Source organism: Saccopteryx bilineata, chromosome 3 (assembly GCF_036850765.1).
Source record: "Saccopteryx bilineata isolate mSacBil1 chromosome 3, mSacBil1_pri_phased_curated, whole genome shotgun sequence".
Lineage (NCBI taxonomy): Eukaryota > Metazoa > Chordata > Mammalia > Chiroptera > Emballonuridae > Saccopteryx > Saccopteryx bilineata.
Window position 1 is genome coordinate 212,632,500 of NC_089492.1, and position 23,227 is coordinate 212,655,726.

The window sequence follows — 23,227 nt, forward strand, 5'->3', positions numbered from 1 at the left end:
TTTATTGAGCTAGCGGTGGCTCTTAAGAAATGTATTGCCAGTGGTTTCCTTCATTGCACTCTACTTTAAGCAATTAAGCAAGTAGAAGGGGGAAACCCCGTGGGGCAGTAAGCAAAGGGGCATCCTCACCGCCTGCCCTGGGTAATTCAGTTTGAATTAGCAGACACCTTTGCACAAATCATTTTAATTACAATTTATAATATCTAGAACAGCGGTCATTTCATATGAACTCCGGGCTTTCTAGTATGTGTGTGTGTGTGTGTATGTGTATATATATATATACCTGTTTATACACCCGTGTTGGTACAGAATGGAACAGAGAGAAGAAAGGGACTTGGAGGATGAAGAGAAATTTACACACACACACACACATATATATATATATATACACTTAAGTGCTTTTGTGTTTTACAAAAGGAATATATACATTGTATAAAAAGAGAGAGAGGGAGGGAAAGAAGAAAAATACAACTTCACTGTCTTCTCAGATATTATCAAGAGTAAGGAATCTAGTAATTTTGTCTAGTATTTCATGTTTATGGATTCATGTAATGATTAAATATGTATTACATTTCAAATAAAAAAAAAACAAGCTTTTGACACAATACATGGTTTGCCATAGATATTAGCCAACAATCTGAAACTTTTCTTTACCTCGAAATGACATAATTTCTTTTTTATTATGTGTAGAATCTTGGAATAATTTAGTTCACCACACCCTTTCACATGAGTAAAAGTGCTAGGTTCCTGGCAATATTACTCTCTTTCAAAGTTTTAAAATATATCTTGCCTTTTATGCCCATGTTTTCATTGGGAGTACTAAATTCACTATAAAATAAAGCTTGATTATAATTTTATTTTATATTTTAGATAGTCACATTACTTTGTGACTTGGGATGAAGGCTAAAAGGAAGAGTAAAATAACAGATTAGCCCACATTGCCGAGACCAGCTTGGCAATGGGTGTGCACCAGAGGAAAGCACTGCAGGACTTAATAAAAAGCACACAAGACACACATAAAGAAAGGATGGGTAAAGGTGACTCACAGCCTCTAGGACTGAGAGCTCAGATCTCTGCAGCCTCATCATATTTATTCATTTCTTTACTCATCCAGCAAATTAGCAGAGCATGAGTTAAATTAGCAGAGCATGGGTTAAATTAACAGAGCATGGATTCAGGTGCAGAGAAGGCTGATAAACTAATACCTTTCAGGATTGCTGGAAATGGCAATAGGGATCAGCTGCTTCCTTTAAACAATCTTATCAGTGCTTGCCGTGGCAGTGTTCTGCCACCACAGAACTTGATGTTCCAAAGTCCGCACCAATGACTTGTTTCAGGGCAGCAGCCTAATCTCCAGCTATTTTCCTACATCACATTGTTGTAATTTAGGTTAATATAACTTATACTAGCAATAAACTTTCTATACTGAAAGGTACATATCAATTATTCCCTGATGCTTTGAGGTATGGGAGTAAGAGGACAGTATTGCAAAATAAAGGGCTATAAGTTTAAACTCTAAAGTTCCCAAGGAAAATTTCAAAAGGACCCACTTGTATGTTATTTACCAATTAGATAAGTAATAAAATATCTATTATGAGCAATTTCTATGGTACATTTGATGGACAACATCAACCAATATAAGATTGTCCCTTCTGTTAAAGGAAAGGCACACATAAGATATTATGGAATGTCAAATATAACAAAGTCTAGCTTTGAAGACATTTAAGTGGTTGTGGTAGAGTTAATAAGCTGACCAACTTTTTTACAATGAAAAGGAGAACAAAAATAAATCGAAGAAAACAATATCATAAATAAAAGAAACATTTTATTTATTGCAACAAAAATACACTATAATATGATAAATGCATAATAAAACATTTGTAATATTTTATATTGTAATTATGATTACATGCCTATTAATTTTTAATAATAATTGTAAGAAAAAGTAACCATTTAGTAAAACTAATTATCAAACAAAACCACTAATTCGGAGTGATATTTGTGTGTATTTATCATTTTTTAATTAAAAAACATCTGTTTTATGCAATTATTTAATCAAAATGTGTTATTAATAGATATGGTTTGAGGTTAGATTTCCACTTTAAAATTCAAATTTCAGGAAAATACTAGTAAATAAAATTATACGTATTTGGAAATTATTAATTAGATAGTGAATTAATAAAACGTGAATTGTGCTTACCTGTCTATGATTGAATATTCACTGAGAAAGAAGTACTCGTGAGTCTACAATGTCATATGTGCCGTGTTGTATTTCAGTAAGAAGTACACAAAGTCATTTGCACACTTGGTATATTGCACACTCTCTCAAGGTCTCCCGTGCAGAGCGCTTGCGTCTCATAATCGCGTCTCACCGCACTCTACTGATCCTTGATGAATCATCATGTCAAATACAGATACATCACATCACACGCAATGGATTGACTCTACATCAATCAAATACAGACATTTACAGATTAGTCTTCTAATATAAAAAAGGAGGACATGTAGGAGGACACTTTTCGAGGGAGGACGGAACTTAAAAAGAAAGGACTGTCCTCCCTAAAGGAGTACTACTGATCTCCTTACTCTTGACATAAGTTTGTGTCTTGAGTAGGTTTTTTTTCCATGCAATACTGATAGTTTCTTCACGGTAAAGGAAACCAACAAAAAACCAAAAAGGCAGCTAACCAAATGAGAGATGATATTTTCCCTGGCCAGTGGCTCAGTGAATAAAGCATCTACCCAGTGGATGGATGTCCTAGGTTTGATTCCTGGTCAGGGCACACATGAGAAGAGCCATCTGCTTCTCCCTCTTCCCTCTCTCCCTCTTCTCATCCTGCAGCCAGTGGCTCAATTGGTTTAAGCATGTCCCTGGGCATTGAGGATAGCTTGGTTCATCCAAGTGCATCAGCCTCAGGTGCTCAAGACCCAGATGGGGTTGCCAGGTGGATCCCAGTTGGGGCGCACGAAGGAGTGTGTCTCATGAGCTATCTTCCCTCCTCTCACTTAAAAAAATCAATAAAAAAATGGGAGATGATATTCACAAATAACAGCTCCAATAAGGGATTAATATCCAAAATATATAAAGAACTCATTAAGCTCATCAACAAAAAAACAAGCCAACCTGAACAGATCCTTCTCTCATGAAGACATACAAACAGCAAACAGATAAATGAAAAGAAGCTCATCTTCACTAGCTATTAGAGAAATGCAGATCAAAATTATAATGAGATAATACCTCACACCTGCTAGATTGGCTGTTATCAACACAGCAGTCAATAACAAGTGTTGGAGAAGTTGTGGAGAAAAAGGAACTCTCATTCACTGCTGGTGGGAATGTAAACTTGTAGAGCCACTATGGAAAACAGTATGACTATTCCCCCCAAAATAGAGTTACCATATGAACCAGCAATCTGTCTACTGGGTATCTACCTGAAAAACTCAAAAACATCTGTATGCAGGGACGCATGCACTCCCATGTTAATCACAGCATTTTTCACAGTGGCCAAGACATGAAAACAACCAAAGAGTCCCTCTAAAGAGGTTTGGATAAAGAAGCTATGGTACATATATGGAATAATACTCAGCCATAAGAAACAATGATATATTGCTATTTGTGACATAGGATGGACCTAGAGAATATTATGCTAAGTGAACTAAGTAAATCTGAAAAACATAAGAACTATATGACTTCCCTCATATGTGGGATACAAAACTGAGACCCATAGATACAGACAAAAGTGAAGTGGTTACGAGGTGGGGGGAGATAGAAGGGAGTAAATGGAACCAAATATATGGTGACAAAGTGGTTTAACTTTAAGTGATGGTCACACAATGCCATGAATAGTTCACTTGCTATGGAAATGTACACCTGAAACTTGTGTGTACCTATGGACCATGTCACCCCATTAAATTTAGTTTTTAAATACAAAAAAAAATTAAAAAAATAAAGATTAGTCCTTTCCCTGTGTGTTCTGCATTCTATCTCTCCTACCTTTTCCAGATTCATATAGGTATCCCTTTCCAATTTATTTGTCTCCCTTTTTCCATGTTTCTACCAGCATTTAACATGCTTAGGTCTCTCTTATTTTCAAACTCCACTTCCCCTAAATTGCTGCATAACCAAATACTGCCTCTATTAACTCTCACAACCCTATTACAGCCACTGCCTTATTTATCTCCTTTCTCTCCTTCCCATGCCAGTCAAATATCTCAAAAGAATTATCTTCCAATTAGTGTCTCAGTATCTGTACCTCTGAAACCACTCTAACATAGCTTGTTCCCCCACTCCACAGAAATTATCTCCTTAAGTGATTTCTCTTTCTTAACCTTTTACCATTCACTGGTATTCTGCATCAATTCCTCCTCATCTGTAATAATCATAAATATAGCATTTATTCATCATTTACCATACGCCAAGCACTGTATCAAGCACCTTATGTATATTGTTTCCTTCTGGAAACTGCTCTTCCTTTGGCTTCCATGACATAACACTCCTCTGATTTTCCTTCTACTTCTCAAGTAGATATTCTGGTTTCTATGTTCATCTTTATCTGCTTGGCCTTTATAATGGATAACACTCACCGTGCCTTCATCTTTATTCTTCTAATCTTCTCACTTCATAGATAATTGCGTCCATTCATATACATCTATCTAAATACAGATGACCCTCAATTTTATTTTCATTTCATCTATTACTATTTCAATATATAAATCTTTAAAAGATAAAAGTTCTTTTTTGATTAAAGTTAACCTATATATAATTATCATGCCTAAGACAAAATTGACAATAATTTTTTCCTTCCCTCCCTCTCTCCCTCCTTCCTTCCTTCCTTCCTTCCTTCCTTCCTTCCTTCCTTCCTTCCTTCCTTCCTTCCTTCCTTCCTTTTTTTGAGATAGAGAGAAAAAGACAAACAAAAGGGAGAAAGATGAGAAGTGTCAACTTCTAGTTGCGTCACTTTAGTTGTTCATTAATTGCTTTTCATATGTGCCTTGATTGGGGGATAGCTTAAGCCAAGTCAGTGACTCCTTGCTCATATCAGTGACTTTGGGCTTCAAGCTAGTGACCTTTGGGCTCAAGCCAGTGACCTTGAGGTCATGTTGATTATCCTGTGCTCAAGCTAACGACCCTGCGCTCAAGCTGGTGAGTCTGCCCTTGAGCTGGATGATTGTATGCTCAAGCCAGCAATCTTGGGGTTTCAAACTTGCGACCTCAGCATCTCAGGTTGATGATCTATCTATCTATTGTGCTACCGTTGGTCATGCACCACAATAAATTCTTTCTTTCTTTCTTTCTTTCTTTCTTTCTTTCTTTCTTTCTTTCTTTCTTTCTTTCTTTCTTCCTTTTCCTTCCTTCCTTCCTTCCTTCCTTCCTTCCTTCCTTCCTTCCTTCCTTCCTTCCTTCCTTCCTTTCTTTCTTTTTTCCTTCCTTCCTTCCTTCTTTCTTTTTTAGCAGAAGAGAGAGAGAGAGAGAGAGAGAGTGAGAAAGAGGGACAGATGGAAGGGAGAGAGATGAGAAGCATCAACTCATAGTTGTTGTGGTGCCTTAGTTGTTCATTGATTGCTTTCATATATGTGCCTTGACTGGGGGGCTCCAAACTAACCAGTGACCCCTTGCTCAAGCTTGCAACCTTGGGGTTCAAGCCAGTGACCATGGGGTTTATGATCCCATGCTCAAGCCAGAAACTTCGCCTTCACTGGTTAGCCTGCACTCAAGCCAGCAACCTCAGGGTTTTGGACCTGGGCCTCAGAGTTCCAGGCTGACCCTGTATGCACTGTGCCACCACCTGGTAAGGCAATAATTTCTTAATATTAGCACATAATCAGTGAGAAACTTTCTAATTCTCCCATATATATTATGAAATTTTCTAAAATTTTAAAATTCAGGTTCTAATCAAGTTACTCTTAAACATTTGGTGGTTTCTCATTCTTAAAATAAATAACAAAATGTGTAACCTCTCTAAGAAACCCTGCATAATTGTTCCAGCTTATCTAGTCCATCAGGTCAATAGAATCAAATTCAGAGATGTAAACTGTTTCACATCCATTACCTGGAGTTGGTGTCCAACAGATATAATATTAAATCATACAGGGAACTGAAAACTTTATGGTGAAATTTTTATCTTTTGGAATTTGTTTTAGCCAAAAGAAGGATTGAGAAATACTGATGAGGGAGACAATGCAGCCTGGCTCAGTTAGGAGAAGATGATAATGGAGCCTTGACAGACACTATTACCCTTGGCCATTCTGCCATGTACGCTCCACAGCAAACTCTCAGAATTTGGGAAAAATTCAATACATTTACATGGTTATGTTTGCTATTCCTGGACAACCTTCAGAAGGACCAACTGCCTAAATTGACATCTTTACTGTCAGTTAGTTAGTTTGCCTCTAAAGATGCACAAAATAAGACACAGTCTCTCTAGATTTTCCTGTACAGTTTTCTTGTTCTTGTCCCTTAGCAGTAGTCTAATGACTGTCTCCCTCTACATGAAAAAAATTTGTTTATAGATAAATATCTAAATGTCTGAGTTCTTTCTTCTTTCTTTCTCACATTAATTCCTCTACCTGCTCAGTTGTTGGAGATAGAAATCTGGGACTATTTTCAGCACTTTCTTGTCCTTCACTCCTAGCTCCCTCTCAATATCCAATTCATCATTAATTTTTGAATCTTCTTTCAGTATCTTGACAAACCTGCAAGGTGCATTCATTGAGTGCAACAGGTGTTTGGTTTAGTGGATTCAAGAACAACTTCACTTTTTACCAATAAGTTAAACAATTTAAACAATTTTTTTTCTTAAATCACCTTTAGCTAATTCTTTCTCTTTAATTATGAGAAAGCCTGCAAACTATGAACATACTGGGGGAAATGTTGTAAGAACCAACATAAGTTCCTCTGTATATTGATATTATTTCCTTTATCAGTAGCATATGATACAATAAGAAAAAAATGCACTGTAGCAGAACAGTCTGGATTGCTAATAATTAGAACTGTTTTGAGGAAATGTGTTTTTCTGAGACCAATAAAGTAATTAGAGGCCCTGCTTTGTTACTTGCTAGTTGTGTGGCCACTGACTTCTAACTTAATATTTCTGAGCTTTAATTTTTTTAATATGTAAAACAAAGATATTAACAATGCTTATCTCACATGGTTGCTATAAGAATTAAATGAGATAATGCATGTAAATGCCTAGCACACACTCAAAAGTGCCAATTATTAGTATAAAAAATACATGGTAGGGCAAAAGCAGGTTTGCAATTGTTCATATGAAATATAATAGAATATTAATCAATAATAGAAAAATAAACCCTGTATTCACATACTGTCAACTGTAACTTTTGCCACACTCTGTCTGTACCTTGACAGCAACCATTATGGTCTAAGGCTGAACCACTTATTGTTTCAACTATTGAAATAGTCTCCCCTAATCTTGAATGAGAGATGACATCAGAGTAATGGCAGTGTGAGATATACTCCTGATCTCTCCCCTTGAAATTTCAACAAATTGAACAACTATAACACAGCAAAGAAACCCCAGCAAGGTTCACAGGCATGCCTGAAAGATCCATGCACCAGATGGACCAAAGGTGGGACAAATTGAAAAAGAATGTGGGAGATAAAATATATTGGATGTCAGCTCTGGGGAGGAGACAAACCCAGACTGTTTTTTTTTTCTCTGTCAGACTATGGGGAGGAGGGAAGCTCAGGCTGTATGGCTTTTGTCTGAGGGATACAGATAGGGGAACCCAGAGTGAATGGGTCTCCTTCTGCCAGGAGGAGTGGTGAGATAGAGGGGCAAAGGAGGAGATAAACCAAAGCGGTTAGAACATGGGATCACAGCCAGTGTTCTCATGGTTTGCCTGCAGCCCACACCCCATAGAGACAGAGGAAACTTAAGTGCAGCCCCCCAGCCTTTCAGATCCCACCTCCCTCACCTTGTGGTAGAGAGAGTGGAAGAGACAAAACCCACAGCCAACTCTCCAGAGCCACTCTGTTGCCTGAAAAACAGAGGTGCTCCATGTCTGGTCCCTAGGTCTGTTGAGACATGGGGAGGAGTTCCTGGAACCCTGAGGTCACCATTACTAGAGCTGTAAAGCCCAAGCCATAAAGCCCTCACAACATGCTCCATCCACCAAGGTGACTGCAATCCCGCCTACAACATTGTGACAGTAACATCTCAGCACAGGATAGCTCAGAAAATTTACAGAGTGAAAACTTGTAGTATAGCTAACCTACTGGAAGAAACATCTCAAAACTGAAATTTTTTTCATTTTTTTCTTATTCTTCTCTTTCTCTCTTTTGAATTTTGTTTTCTTTAATTTTTATATATTTTATTCTTTTTTTTCTGGGTGTTTTATTGATTTTTTTTGTTTTTGATTTTTTTTCTTTTCTGTCCTTTTATTTACTTCCAATATATATTTTTTTTACACAGACAGAGTGAGAGTCAGAGAGAGGGAATAGATAGGGACAGACAGACAGGAACGGAGAGAAATGAGAAGCAACAATCATTAGTTTTTTGTTGCAACACCTTAGTTATTCATTGATTGCTTTCTCATATGTGCCTTGATCATGGGGCTACAGCAGACTGAGTAACCCCTTGCTCAAGCCAGAGACCTTAGGTCCTAGCTGGTGAGCTTTGCTCAAACCAGTTGAGCCCATGCTCAAGCTCGTGACCTCAGGGTCTCAAACCTGGGTCCTCTGCATCCCAGCCCGATGCTCTATTCACTGCACCACTGCCTGGTCAGGCTACTTCCAATAATTTTTAAAATGTCTATATTTTTAAATTGTGTTTTAAATATTTTTTACCTTTTAGGTGTTTTTTTTTTGTTAGGGTTCTTAACACCATGCTCAAATGTCATCAAGAAAGGAGAAATCAAATGCCATAGCTACACAAGAGAGAGAGATGTAGTTCAGAAAGAAAATAAAAATCTTCAGAAAAAAATCTCAATTACATGGAAAACTTGGAGTTAAATGATAGAGAATTTAAAACTGAAGTATTGAAAATACTCAATAAGATGTTAGAAGACCCAATAGAAAACTTAATGAGCTCAGAAAACAAAACAAACTTCATCAAGGAGAAAAAGACTGTAAAAACAGAGATGAATAACTCAATACATGACTTGAAAATGGAGATAGTAAGTTTGAGTAATAGAATAAGCCAGATAGAGGAAATAATCTGACATCAAATACAGATAACTAGAGTTGCTATAGAGAGAAGAGGAGAGAGACTCATGAATTAAAGAAAACTGAGAGAGCTCTATAGGAATTGTCTGACTCCCTCAGAAAGAGCAATATAAGAATACTGGGTATATCAGAAGAAGAAGAGAGGAATAAGGGAATGGAGAGCATAGTTAAACAAATAATTGATGAGAACTTCCCAAGCCTATGGAAAGAATTAGAGCCATAAATCCAAGGAGCAAACAATGCCAAGTTACCACACCCCAAACAGACTTACTTCAAGGCACATAATAATAAAATTGTCAAAAATCAATGACAGAGAGAATCTTCAAGACAACTAGGGAAAAGAACATAACATAAAAAGGAAAGCCAATTAGGTTATTGTTAGACTTCTCAGCAGAAACTCCACAAACCAGAAGAGAGTGGATCCAAACATTCAAAGTATTGAAAGAGAGGAGTTACCAGCCAAGAATACTATATTCATCAGTTATTCTTCAGATATGTAGGAGAAATAGTTTTACAGAATACAGAAGCTGAGGGAATTTATCACCAGAAAATCTCCACTGTAGGAAATACTCAAGGGGGTTATTTGACCAGATACAAAGAACAAAACAAATTAAAACTACAAGTAAAAGCTCCAATAAGGTCACAATAAAAACAAGGATAATCTGTGACAACAATAGCATAAGGGGAGAGGATAAAGATCTACAGTAGCAAAGGAGGATGGAGGCAGGAGCACTCATATGACAAAGGACTCTTGTATGTATGAACATTTTTCTCTTAAGAATCTAATGTGAACCATCCAAGAAAAAGCCAGTACTGAAATACAAAGCTTAAAAAAAGAAGAGGGACCTGAAGATGGCAGCGGAGTAGGCAGAAGCACAGACTCCCAGCTCACACCACTGAACTGGATTATAAACTAATTTATGAACAATCAGCATGAAAAACCAAATCTGGACTACAAGAACAGCTTTCAAAAATCAAGGAGCAAAGAAGAAGCCACAACAAACCTAGTAGGGAGCGCCTGAATCTCCCCTGTTTACAGGAACGAGGGGGGGTGTGAGGCTGGGCTCTCAATTCCAAGGAAAAGAGCAGTAAATACTGCTCACAGCCACTTACCTGGCGACCAGGGAACGAGGTGTGTTGAAAGGGCCCACTTGTCTTCCAAAAAGAGGAGAAAGAGAGAGACAGATGGTGAGAGGGAGAGGAATATAGGTGATGACATAAAAAGCTGACTCATTCAGTGCTGGAGGCGGCCATAACTGGGGGAGGGGCTGATCCTTCCACAAAGCAAAATACAAAAGTACTTTTAGGTCACAGAGATACAGACATCTTTCCAGCTCCAATCAGCGCAACAAGACACAGCTGAAAACAAGAAGTGGGGAGGAGGGGCAGTAACTCAGGTCTCCTTGGAGATCTGAGATACACCTCCCCCTACTGAAGCTGAGAAAGCAACCTGCCCCCCGAGAGATTAACTGGCAGAAGAGGACTTCAGAGCCTCAGGTCACACCCACTGCATTCCTGGATACAGTTTCAAATAAGTCCCCTGCTGAGATCAGCAAACAAGACAATCACCTGTTAAGAAAACAAACAAATTAAGACTTCAAAGCGGCCCAAATCCTAAAGTGGATTACAAAAGTAGCTGATGCCAACCCAAGAAGACTTAAAAACAACACAAGTAAAAACTAGAGGCAGACAACACCAAGCCTAGACTCAACCAGCTCTACAAAGAAAACACCCTGGGTAGGCACAATGAGAAGACAAAGAAGTGCAGTCCAAATGAAATCACAAGAGAGACCTTCAGGAGATGAACTGAGTGATATGGAAATAATGAAACTTCCGGATGCGGAGTTTAAAATAATGATTGTAAGGATGCTTAGGGATCTTAGAACAACAATGGATGGTCATCACGAACACCTAAATAAAGAAATAGCAAGTATAAAAAAAGGATATTGAAATATTAAAAAAGAATCAGTCAGAGATGACAAATACAATATCAGAAATGAAGACCACAATGGAAGGAATTAAAAACAGGATGGATACAGCTGAGGATCGAATCAGCGAGTTGGAGGACAACTGGAATGAAGGCATGAAAGCAGAGAAGAAAAAAGAAAAGAGACTCAAAAATTCTTAGGAAATTCTTAGAGAGCTCTGTCACAACATAAAGAGAAATAACATCCACATCATAGGGGTTCCTGAAGAAGAAGCGAAAGAACAAGGGATAGAGACTTTGTTCAATCATATCATAGCTGAAAACTTCCCTAAATTAATGCAAGAGAAACTCTCACAAATTCAAGAAGCACAGAGAACTCCACTAAAAAGAAACCCAAAGAAACCTACACCAGGACACATCATAATTAAAATACCAAAGCTAAGTGATAAAGAGAAAATATTAAAAGCTGAGAGAGAAAAAAAAGGCTATCACCTACAAAGGAGCCCCCATAAGGATGACATCAGACTTCTCAACAGAATCACTTGAAGCCAGAAGGGAATGGCAAGAAATATTCAAAGTAATGCAGAACAAGAACCTACAACCAAGACTACTTTATCCAGCAAGGCTATCATTTAAAATTGAAGGAGAAATAAAAAGTTTCCCAGACAAAAAAAACTCAAGGAATTCATTACAACCAAACCAATGTTGCAGGAAATGTTAAGGGGCATGGTGTAAACAGATCAAAGTGGGAAAAGAATATAGCAAAAGAGGAATACAGCTTTAAAGAATAAAATGGCAATAAACAACTACATGTCAATAATAACCCTAAACGTAAATGGATTAAATGATCCAATCAAAAGACATAGGGTAGCTGCATGGATAAGAAAACAGGACCCGTACATATGCTGTCTACAAGAGACACACCTTAAAACAAAAGATGCACATAGGTTGAAGGTAAAAAGATGGAAAGAAAAAAACATTTCATGCAAATAGAAATGAAAAAAAAGCTGGGGTAGCAATACTTATATCAGACAAAATGGACTTTAAAACAAAGAATATAGTAAGAGATAAAGAAGGCCACTACATAATGATAAAGGGAGCAATCCAACAGGAAGTTATAACTATTATAAATATCTACACACCTAATATAGGAGCACCTAAATATATAAAGCAGACTTTGATAGATATGAAGAGCGAGATCAACAGCAACACTATAATAGTAGGGGAAGTTAATACCCCACTAACATCACTAGATAGATCCTCAAGAAATAAAATTAGCAAAGAAACAGCAGATTTAAAGGACACACTAGATCAACTCGATTTAATAGATATCTACAGAACCTTACACCCTAAAGCAGCAGAATATACATTCTTTTCAAGTGCTCATGGTACATTCTCTAGGATAGACCACATGTTAGGGCACAAAAGTGGTCTCAACAAATTTAAGAAGATTGAAATCATATCAAACACTTTCTCTGATCACAATGGCATGAAACTAGAAATCAGCCACAACAGAAAAGCTCAAAAATTCTCAAACACATGGAAACTAAATAGCAGGTTGTTAAATAACGAATGGATTAAGAATGAGATCAAAGAAGAGATAAAAAAATTCCTAGAAACGAATGATAACGAGCATACAACAACTCAAAATTTATGGGACACAGCAAAAGCAGTACTGAGAGGGAAATTCATAGCACTACAGGCACACTTTAAGAAGCTAGAAAAAGCTCAAATAAACAACTTAACCCTGCACCTAAAAGAACTAGAAAAAGAACAGCAAGTAAAGCCTAAATGTAGTAGAAGGAAGGAAATAATAAAGATCAGAGCAGAAATAAATGACATAGAGACTAAAGAAACAATACAGAGGATCAATGAAACTAGGAGCTGGTTTTTGAAAAGGTAAACAAGATTGATGAACCTTTAACTAGACTCACCAAGAAAAAGAGAGAGAGGACTCAAATAAATAAAATTAGAAATGAGAGGGGAGAAATAACAGCTGACACAACAGAAATACAAAGGATTGTAAGAAAATACTATGAAGAACTGTATGCCAAAAAACTAGACAACCTAGATGAAATGGACAAATTCCTTGAAACATACAATCTTCCAAAAATCAGTCTGAAAGAATCAGAAAACCTAAACAGACCGATTACACCAAATGAGATCAAAACAGTTATCAAAAAACTCCCAACAAAGATAAGTCCTGGGCCAGATGGCTTCACAAGTGAATTCTACCAACTATTCAAAGAAGAACTAACTCCTGTCCTTCTCAAGCTATTTCAAAAAATTCAAGAGGAAGGAAGACTTCCAAGCTCCTTTTATGAGGTGAGCATAATTCTGATTCCAAAACCAGGCAAAGACAACACAAAGAAAGAAAATTATAGGCCAATATCCCTGATGAATATAGATGCTAAAATCCTCAACAAAATATTAGCAAACCGGACCCAACAATATATGGAAAAAATCATACACCATGATCAAGTGGGTTTTATTCTGGGGAGGCAAGGCTGGTACAATATTCACAAATCTATCAATATTATTCATCACATAAACAAAAGGAAGGAGAAAAACCACATGATAATTTCAATAGATGCAGAAAAAGCATTTGATAAAATCCAGCACCCATTCATGATCAAAACTCTCAACAAAGTGGGAATACAGGGAACATACCTCAACATGATAAAAGCCATCTATGACAAACCCACAGCCAATAGCATACTCAATGGGCAAAAATGAAAGGCAATCCCCTTAAGATTAGGAACAAGGCAGGGGTGCCCCCTTTCACCACTCTTATCCAACATAGTCCTGGAAGTCCTAGCCACAGCAATCAGAGAAGAAGAAGAAATAAAAGGCATTCAAGTTGGAAATAAAGAAGTAAAACTATCATTATTTGCAGATGATATGATATTGTATATAGAAAATCCTAAAGTCTCAGTCAAAAAACTACTGGACCTGATAATTGAATTCAGTAAGGTGGCAGGATATAAAATTAATACTCAGAAATCAGAGGCATTTTTACACACCAACAATAAACAGTCAGAAAGAGAAATTAAGGAAACAATCCCCTTCACTATTACAACCAAAAAAAATAAAGTACCTAGGAGTACATTTAACCAAGGAGACTAAGGACTTGTACTTGGAAAATTATAAAACATTGATAAAAGAAATCAAGGAAGATACAAACAAGTGGAAGCATATACCATGCTCATGGTTAGGAAGAATAAACATCATTAAAATGTCTATATTACCCAAAGTAATTTATAAATTCAATGCAATATCAAAATACCAATGACTTACTTCAAAGATATAGATCACATATCCCAAAAATTTATATGGACCAAAAGAGAACACGAATAGCCTCAGCAATCCTAAAAAAGAAGAATAAAGGGGGAGGTATCACACTTCCTGATATCAGGCTATACTACAAGGCATTGTACTCAAAACAGCCTGGTACTGGCATAAGAGCAGGCATATAGATCAATGGAACAGAATGGAGAACCCAGAAATAAACCCACAGCTCTATGGACAACTGATATTTGACAAAGGAGGTAAGGGCATAGAATGGAGTAAAGACAGCCTCTTCAACAAATGATGTTGGGAAAATTGGACAGCAACCTGCAAAAAAATGAAACTAGACCTCCAACTTACAACATTCACAAAAATAAACTCAAAATGGATAAAAGACTTAAATGTAAGTCATGAAACCATAAGCATCTTAGAAGAAAACATAGGCAGTAAGCTCTCCGACATCTCTTGCAGCGATATATTTGCTGATTTATCTCCACGGGCAAGTGAAATAAAAGACAGGATAAACAAATGGGACTATATCAGACTAAAAAGCTTTTGCACAGCTAAAGACAATATGAACAGAATAAAAAGACAAACTACACAATGGGAGAACATATTTGACAGTACGTCTGATAAGGGGTTAATAACCAAAATTTATAAAGAACTTGTAAATCTCAACACCAGAGAGGCAAACAATCCAATCAAAAATGGGCAAAAGAAATGAAAAGACACTTCTCTAAAGAGGATATACAGATGGCCAATAGGCATATGAAAAAATGCTCAACATCCTAATCATTAGAGAAATGCAAATTAAAACCACAATGAGATATCACCTCATAGCAGTCAGAATGGCGCTCATCAACAAATCAACACAGAATAAGTGCTGGCGAGGATGTGGAGAAAAGGGAATCCTCCTGCACTGTTGGTGGGAATGCAGATTGGTGCAGCCTCTGTGGGAAACAGTGTGGAGATTCCTCAAAAAATTGAAAATCAAACTGCCTTTTGACCCAGCCATCCCACTTTTAGGAATATACCCCAAGAACACCATAGAACGGTTCCAGAAGGAGAAATGCACCCACATGTTTATAGCAGCATTGTTCACAATAGCGAAGATCTGGAAACAGCCCAAGTGTTCGTCAGAGGACGAGTGGATTAAAAAGCTTTGGGACATATATACTATGGAATATTACTCAGCCATAAGAAATGATGACATCGGATCATTTACAATAACATGGATGGACCTTGATAACATTATACGGAATGAAATAAGTAAATCAGAAAAAACTAAGAACTATATGAACCCATGCATAGATGGGACACAGAAGTCAGACTCAGAGACATGGACAACAATGTGATGGTAACAGGGAGTGGGGTGAAGGGGTGGGGAGGGGGCGAGGATGGAGAGGGAGGGGTGGGGGGAGGGTAGGAGCACAAAGAAAATCAGATAGAAGGTGACCGAGGACGATTTGACTTTGGGTGAGGGGTATGCAGCATAATCAAAGGTCAAAATAATCTGGAGATGCTTTCTCGGAACATATGTATTCTGATTTATCAATGTCACTGCATTTAAATTAATAAAAATAAGATTAAAAAAAAAGAAATAAGAAAGATCTCAAGTAAACAACATAACATCTCATCTTAAACAACTATTGATAGAAAAAAAAGAACAAAGGCAACCCAATGTCAGAAGTAGAATATAAATAGTAGAAATTAGAGCAGAACTAAATTAAATAGTGAACAAAAATATACAGAAAAAATTAATACTTTCAAGAAAGAGCTGGTTTGAAAAGATCAATGAAATCAACAAGCCACTGGCTACACTCACTTAGAAAAAATAGAGAAGGAAAAGATTTGAAATAAAAGAGAAGAAATTACCACAGACCTCATATATATACAAAGGATCATAGTAGAATATCATGAAAGACTATTCCACCAAATTTAATAACCTAGAGGGAATGGATAAATTCTTAGAACTATACAATCTTCTTCGACTGAGTCACAAAGAGGTGGAAAACCTAAATAGACCTATAAGCAGGGAGGAAATAAAAACAACCATCAAAAACCTCCCCCAAAACAAAAGTGCAGGATCAGATGGCTACACTAGTGAATTCTACCAAAGATTCAAAGAAGATTTGGTACCTATCCTTCTCAAAATCTTCAAAAAAATAGAAGCAACACTCCCTAACACATTTTATGAGGCCAATATAACCCTCATACCAAAACCTCGCAAGGACAACACAAGAAAAGATAATTACAGACCAATATCTCTAATGAAAACAGATGCAAAAATTCTAAACAAAACACTAGCAAATTGAATACAACAGCACATTATAAAAATAGTACATCATGATCAACTGGGATTTATTTCAGGAGCACAAAGATGGTCCAACATATGGAAATCGATCAACGTGATATGCCACGTCAACAAAACAAAGAACAAAAATCATATGATCCCATCAATAGATGCAGAAAAGGCATTCCGTAAGATACAACATCCTTTTATGTTTAAAACACTCAAAAAATTGGAATTAAAGGAAAGGACCTCAACATAATAAAGGTTATATACAACAAACCATCAGCTAATATACTAAATGGTAAAAAAAATGAAGGCTTTTCCTCTAAAATCAGGAACAATACATAGTTGCCCACTCTCTCCAATATTCTTCAAAATAGTTTTGGAAGTTTTAGCCAGAGCAATCAGGCAAGAGATAGAAATAAAAGATATCCATACTGGGAAAGAAGAAGTAAAGGTATTACTTTTTTCAGATGACATGGTCCTGTATGTAGTAAAACACAAAGACTCCACTAAAATCTATTAGAAACAATAAACCAATACAGTTAAGTCACAGGATACAAAATCAATTTACAAAAGTCTATTGCTTTTTTATACGCCAACAATGAAACTTTGGAAAATGAATCTCCAAAACAACTCCTTTTTAATTGCAACAACAGCAAAAAAATAAAATACCTAGGATATATGGACAAATCGTCTTTGACAGAGGAGCCAAAAATACACAATGGAGAACAGAAAGCCTCTTCAATGAATGGTACTGGGAATGTTGGAAAGCCACATGTGAAAAAATGAAACTTGACTACAGTTTGTCCCCCTGCACAAAAATTAATTCAAAGTAGATCAAAGACCTAAACATAAGACCTGAAACTATAAATTACATAGAAGAAACCATAGGTACTAAGCACATGTACATTAGCCATAGAGAACAATTTATGAATTTGACACCAAAGGCAAGGGAAGTAAAGCCAAAGATAAATGAATGGGAGTACAGTGTATCAAACAAAAAAGCTTCTACACAGCAAAAGAAACTGACAACAAAGCAGCCAACTAAATGGAAGATGATATTTTCAAACAACAGCCCTGATATGGGATTAATATAAAAAATATATAAAGAATTCACAAAGCTCAGCAACAAACAAGCAAACTAGTTAAAAAATGGGGAGAACACTTGAACAGGCTCTTCTCCCAAAAGGACATCCAAATGGCCAACAGATATGTGAAAAGATGTTCATCTTCATTGGCTATTTGAGAAATGCAAATGAATACTACAATGAGATAGCACCTCATACCTGTTAATTTGCTATTATCAACAAGCCAGGTACTAACAAGTGTTGGAGAAGTTGTGGAAAAGAAAAAACCCCCTGGCCTGACCTGTGGTGGCACAGTGGCTAAAGTGTCGACCTGGAATGCTGAGGTCACCGGTTCAAAACCCCGGCCTTGCTTGGGCAAGGCACATATGGAAGTTGATACTTCCTGCTCCTCCCCCTATTCTCTCTATCTCTTTCCTCTCTCTGTCTCTCTTTCTTTCTCCCCTCTCTCTAAAAGTGAATAAATAAAATCTAAAAAAAAAGGAAAAGAAAAAACCCTCATTTACTGCTGGAGGGAATGCAAATTAGAACAATTATGGAAGAAAGTATGGTAGTTCCTCAAAAAATTAAGAATAAAACTACCATTTAGCCAAGCAATTCCTTTATTGGATATCTAACCCCAAAACTCAAAAATATTGGTATGTAAAGACACATGCAGCCCCATGTTCATTGCAGCATTATTCACAGTGGCCAAGACATGGAAACAACCAAAGTGTTTCTCGATAGATACTTGGATTAAGAAGATGAGGTACATATATACAATAGAATACTACTCAGCCATAAGAAATGATGACATAGTGCCATTTATGACAACATGGATAAAACTTGAGAACATTATATTGAGTGAAATAAATAAATCAGAAAAACTTAAGAACTGTATGATTTCACACATAGGTGGATATAAAAGTGAGACTTATGGAGATAGATAAAAATGAAGTGGTTGCTGAGAGGAGCAGGATATGGGGAAGAGGGAGAGGGGAGGGGATGGAGGTAAGGGTGTAAAAAGGGACAAATATAAGGCGACGGAAAATGATTTGACTTTGGGTGATGGGTATACAACATAACAGTTCAAATGCTAAAGAAATGTTTACTCAAATTTATGTACTCTTTTTTTTTTTTTTTTTTTTTTTACAGAGACAGAGAGATGGTCAGAGAGAGGGATAGATAGGGACAGACAGACAGGAAGGGAGAGAGATGAGAAGCATCAATCATCAGTTTTTCGTTGTGACATCTTAATTGTTAATTGATTGCTTTCTCATATGTGCCTTGACCGTGGGCCTTCAGCAGACCGAATAACCCCTTGCTCAAGTCAGCGACCTTGGGTCCAAGCTGGTGAGCTTTGCACAAACTAGATGAGCTCACGCTCAAGCTGGCAACCTCGGGGTCTCGAACCTGGGTCCTCTGCATCCCAGTCCGACGCTCTATCCACTGCACCACTGCCTATGTACTCTTATTGATCAATGTCACCCTGTTAAATTTAATTCTCTAAATTAAAAAAAAAACCAACCCAACAAAACAGAAATAGTCTCCCAATTGGTGCTCATTGTTTCCTTATGTTCATATCTCCTTTCAAGTAATTTCACCAAAGGAACCAGAATATCCTTTTTAAACCATATATTTCATCATATATCTCTCCCTATTTAAATAGTTCAAACGGCTTCCATTATACTTATGATAAAACAATAAATCCTGACTCTTTAACATTGACCTACCCTTTAACAAAGCCCTGCTTGTACCTCCCTAAGCTCATCGAGTATTACTGACTCCCTTACTATACTATTGCTGTCCTTTCAATCCTTTGAGCAGCGGTTCTCAACCTGTGGGTCGCGACCCCGTCGCGGTTGAGAACCGCTGCCTTTGAGCAACGACCTTTGTCCACCTCAGGACTTTCATACATGCTATTCTGTCTGTCTCAAATTCCTGTGTCTATTTATTCTTATGCATTGGCTGACACATCACTTTCTCAGGCCCTTCCTGAACTCCCTGCTAAATTTAGGATTCTTTTCTAAAGTTCATCATATATCTAAACACAATGTATAATTTTATTAGTTTACATAATAATTAGTTTAATAACATTCCCCACTAGCCTATCACTTTTTAAAAAATTATTTATTTATTCATTTTAGAGAGGAGAGGGAGAGAGAGAGAGAGAGAGAGAGAAGGGGGGGAGGAGCTGGAAGCATCAACTCCCATATGTGCCTTGACCAGGCAAGCCCAAGGTTTCGGACTGGCAACCTCAGCATTACCAGGTCGACGCCTTTATGCACTGCGCCACCACAGGTCATAGCCTATCACTTCTAAAAGAACAGAGACTATGTCTACTTTTTAAAAATTCTATATAAGTGCCTAACACTGTATACTTATTTTGAACAAATAATTGCGTAAGATAAGGTATGTGGAAGCATTCAGTACAGTGTCTGACATATAGACAATACTCAAGGTGATTTTACTTTTTTATTTTAAAACATTTACATATGATACTGCTCTTTCATTTATTGGAATGGTAGGCCTTTTTTTTTGTTTTTTTTTAAGTGTGTATTTTAAATCTTTTGGATGGTTACAGTCATTCCACTAGATGGCAGGCTAACCTAAAACATTGCTTTAAAATTAAAGTATGACTCCAGTATTCAGTTGAGTTATGAAGTCTATATTTTCAATTTAATAGAGAAAGATAATTTGGATACCTTTTAGATTAAGATTGTGGTGCTCCATGATTGTATATTGAATATATAGGATATATTTCTTTTGTGCTATAGAGGCTAGTAGAGATTTTGGGTTCTTTATAAATAATTTGAACTCTATCAGAAGTAAAATATTTTTGAAATAAAAGATAATAGCAGCTAATATTTATTTAGCACTATATACATGCTATACACTTTGTTAAATGCTTAAATGTTTCATCTGATTTAATCTCAATAAGTTAGAAAAGTAACTCAAAGTATCTCAGTTAACAAAGTAATAGTATTACTAACCTCATTTTAAAAGTGGAATTTAAAGAGTTGGAGTAGCTGTTATTAAACACTCTAAAAGAAATAGCATAACATAGCATAATCATTTACTTAGAAAAAAAGATATTTTAATAATGATAGACAACATTCACTGTTACTTGGAACTCAGGAATTTGTTTATGGGACAGCTAAATAAATGATGTCATTTAGAAGAAGAGATTAGGATGGTGGTGGAAAGAGCATGGATTTGGAAGTAGACCCACTTTAGTTTGCATTTCAGTATCAATCATCATTTACTAGCATTCGTTTGGTTAGGATGAATTTACTAGCATTCGTCTGATTATTTCATAACTTTGAGTCTCAGTCCCCTTACTAGTTAAGTGGAGATGTAATAAAATTCCTGCCTTACAGTGCTGATATAAAGGTTAAATAGGAAAATATATGGAAAGTGCCTTCTAGAATGACTGGTATGTAGTTAGTTATAGTTCAATAAATGATAGTATTTATTATTTTTGTCATAAATGTTTCAATGTAAGGAAAGCAGACATAGATATTATGGATAAAAAACCCTTATATTTTGATCATGATAGATGAATATACAAAATAGCAATGTCAAGTTTATACCTCAATGACAGTTCACATTCACAGAGCTAAGAATTAAGCCTACTCACACTGGCTGAATAACTTGGTTGTTAAGAGCTTCATCCTGAAACACACCAGTCAGGGCACATACAGAAACAGATCCGTCTCTCTCTCTCTCTCTCCCTCTCTCCCTTCCTTTCTCTCACCTTCTCTCCCTTTTCTTTCAGTAAAATTAATAAATAAAACATTTTTTAAAAAGACTGCATATCTTGTACATTGTCATTATTTTTCAAGTACCTCTATTACTTGGGTATAATAATAAAGGAAATATTAATAGAAGGAGATGTGATTCACTCTTCCTTTTTTATTTTTACTTACCATTTATTTATACTAATTCATTACTTCTTATTTAGATCCTGTTAATAGCCTCAAAATCATCTCTCTATTACAGTTTCTTTTACACATTTTGAAAGATGAATACCCCTAAGAGTGCAGCTCAAACCATACCATGACTTGCTCAAGCATCCGCAGTTTCCATTGCCTACCAAAGTAAGTATAAACTAGTCTTGTTCAGAGTCATGTTGTTTCTCTCATTTTTAATATGGTATGCCCCTGTATATACCCAGAGTTGGATCAAGATACGTAGCATACAAATGAATGTCCTTAATTCAAGTTTATATTTTTAAAAATTTATAATTTTATTTAATGAGTGGGGAGTGAATATATTTTTGTCCTATACTAAAAATTTTTTTTTTAATTTAAGATAATACAAAAAATGGTCTGACAATATTCTTATTCCTGTGGTATAGAATTAGACATTGTTAATTGTTATCATATCTTGAATTTTTTTTAAAGTGCTGAAACATTGCAGTTTTAGATTAAGCCCTAGGGAACTAAAACAACACCCCCCCCAAGTCTCATTCACCTTCCTGTTCTCCATGAAGCTCTTTCTGTGAAGAGTTTAATGTATCTGCTGACCAAATAATTTGAAAAATAGTTTTATTTTATCTATGTTTATCAATATTTTGTATGGCTTTAATTTATACATGATAACTTTATTTGCAGGTTTCTTTAATATTATGTATTTTAAATCTGTTTAATATAGATCGAGATAGATATAATCTATTTCAGCTGTTGTATAGATCCATCTGTTGAATAAACCACATTTTATTTGTCAAGTACCCTACCACTGGACACATATTATTTCCTATGTTCACTCTTAAAAACTGTGCTGCTGTAAATGTCTTTATCATCCTGGAACACAAATATGAGGTTCTCTAAGGAATCTACCTGTAAGTGTATGCATTTTATTTTATTAAATACAACCAAATTGATTTCAGCAGAAAGTATCTAGTTCCTTCCATTTCACTAAACCTGGATAGATGTTATGATTGGGTAGAAATAAGTATCTTTTATTAAAATCTGCTTTTCTCTGGTTATTTTCAAGATTAAGACTTTTCGCCTAACATGATAGGCCTTTCACATATTTTTTCTCTGTACAGTGGCTTTTCATGATCTTTGTCCATTTTTTTGATAACTTATTGACATTTTCTTTCTCATCCAGCTGTTTTTAATTGAGTATGAAAATATCTGCTTTGTATTTGTTGTAAAGATAATATTTTTTGTGTGTATATGTGTGTGTCAGAGAGAGAGAGATACAGAGAGAGATAGAGAAAGAGAGAGAGAGAAGCAGAGATTGACAGAAAGGGAGAGAGATGTGAAGCATCAACTTGTAGTCGTGGCACCTTAGTTTTTCATTAGTTGCTTCTCATACATGCCTTGACTGAGGGGCTCCAGTCAAACCAGTCACCCCTTTCTGAAGCCAGCCACCTTGGGCTTGATCCAGCAACCATGGCGTCATGTCTATGATCCCATGTTCAAGCCAGTGATCATGTGCTCAAGCTAGTGAGCCTGGGC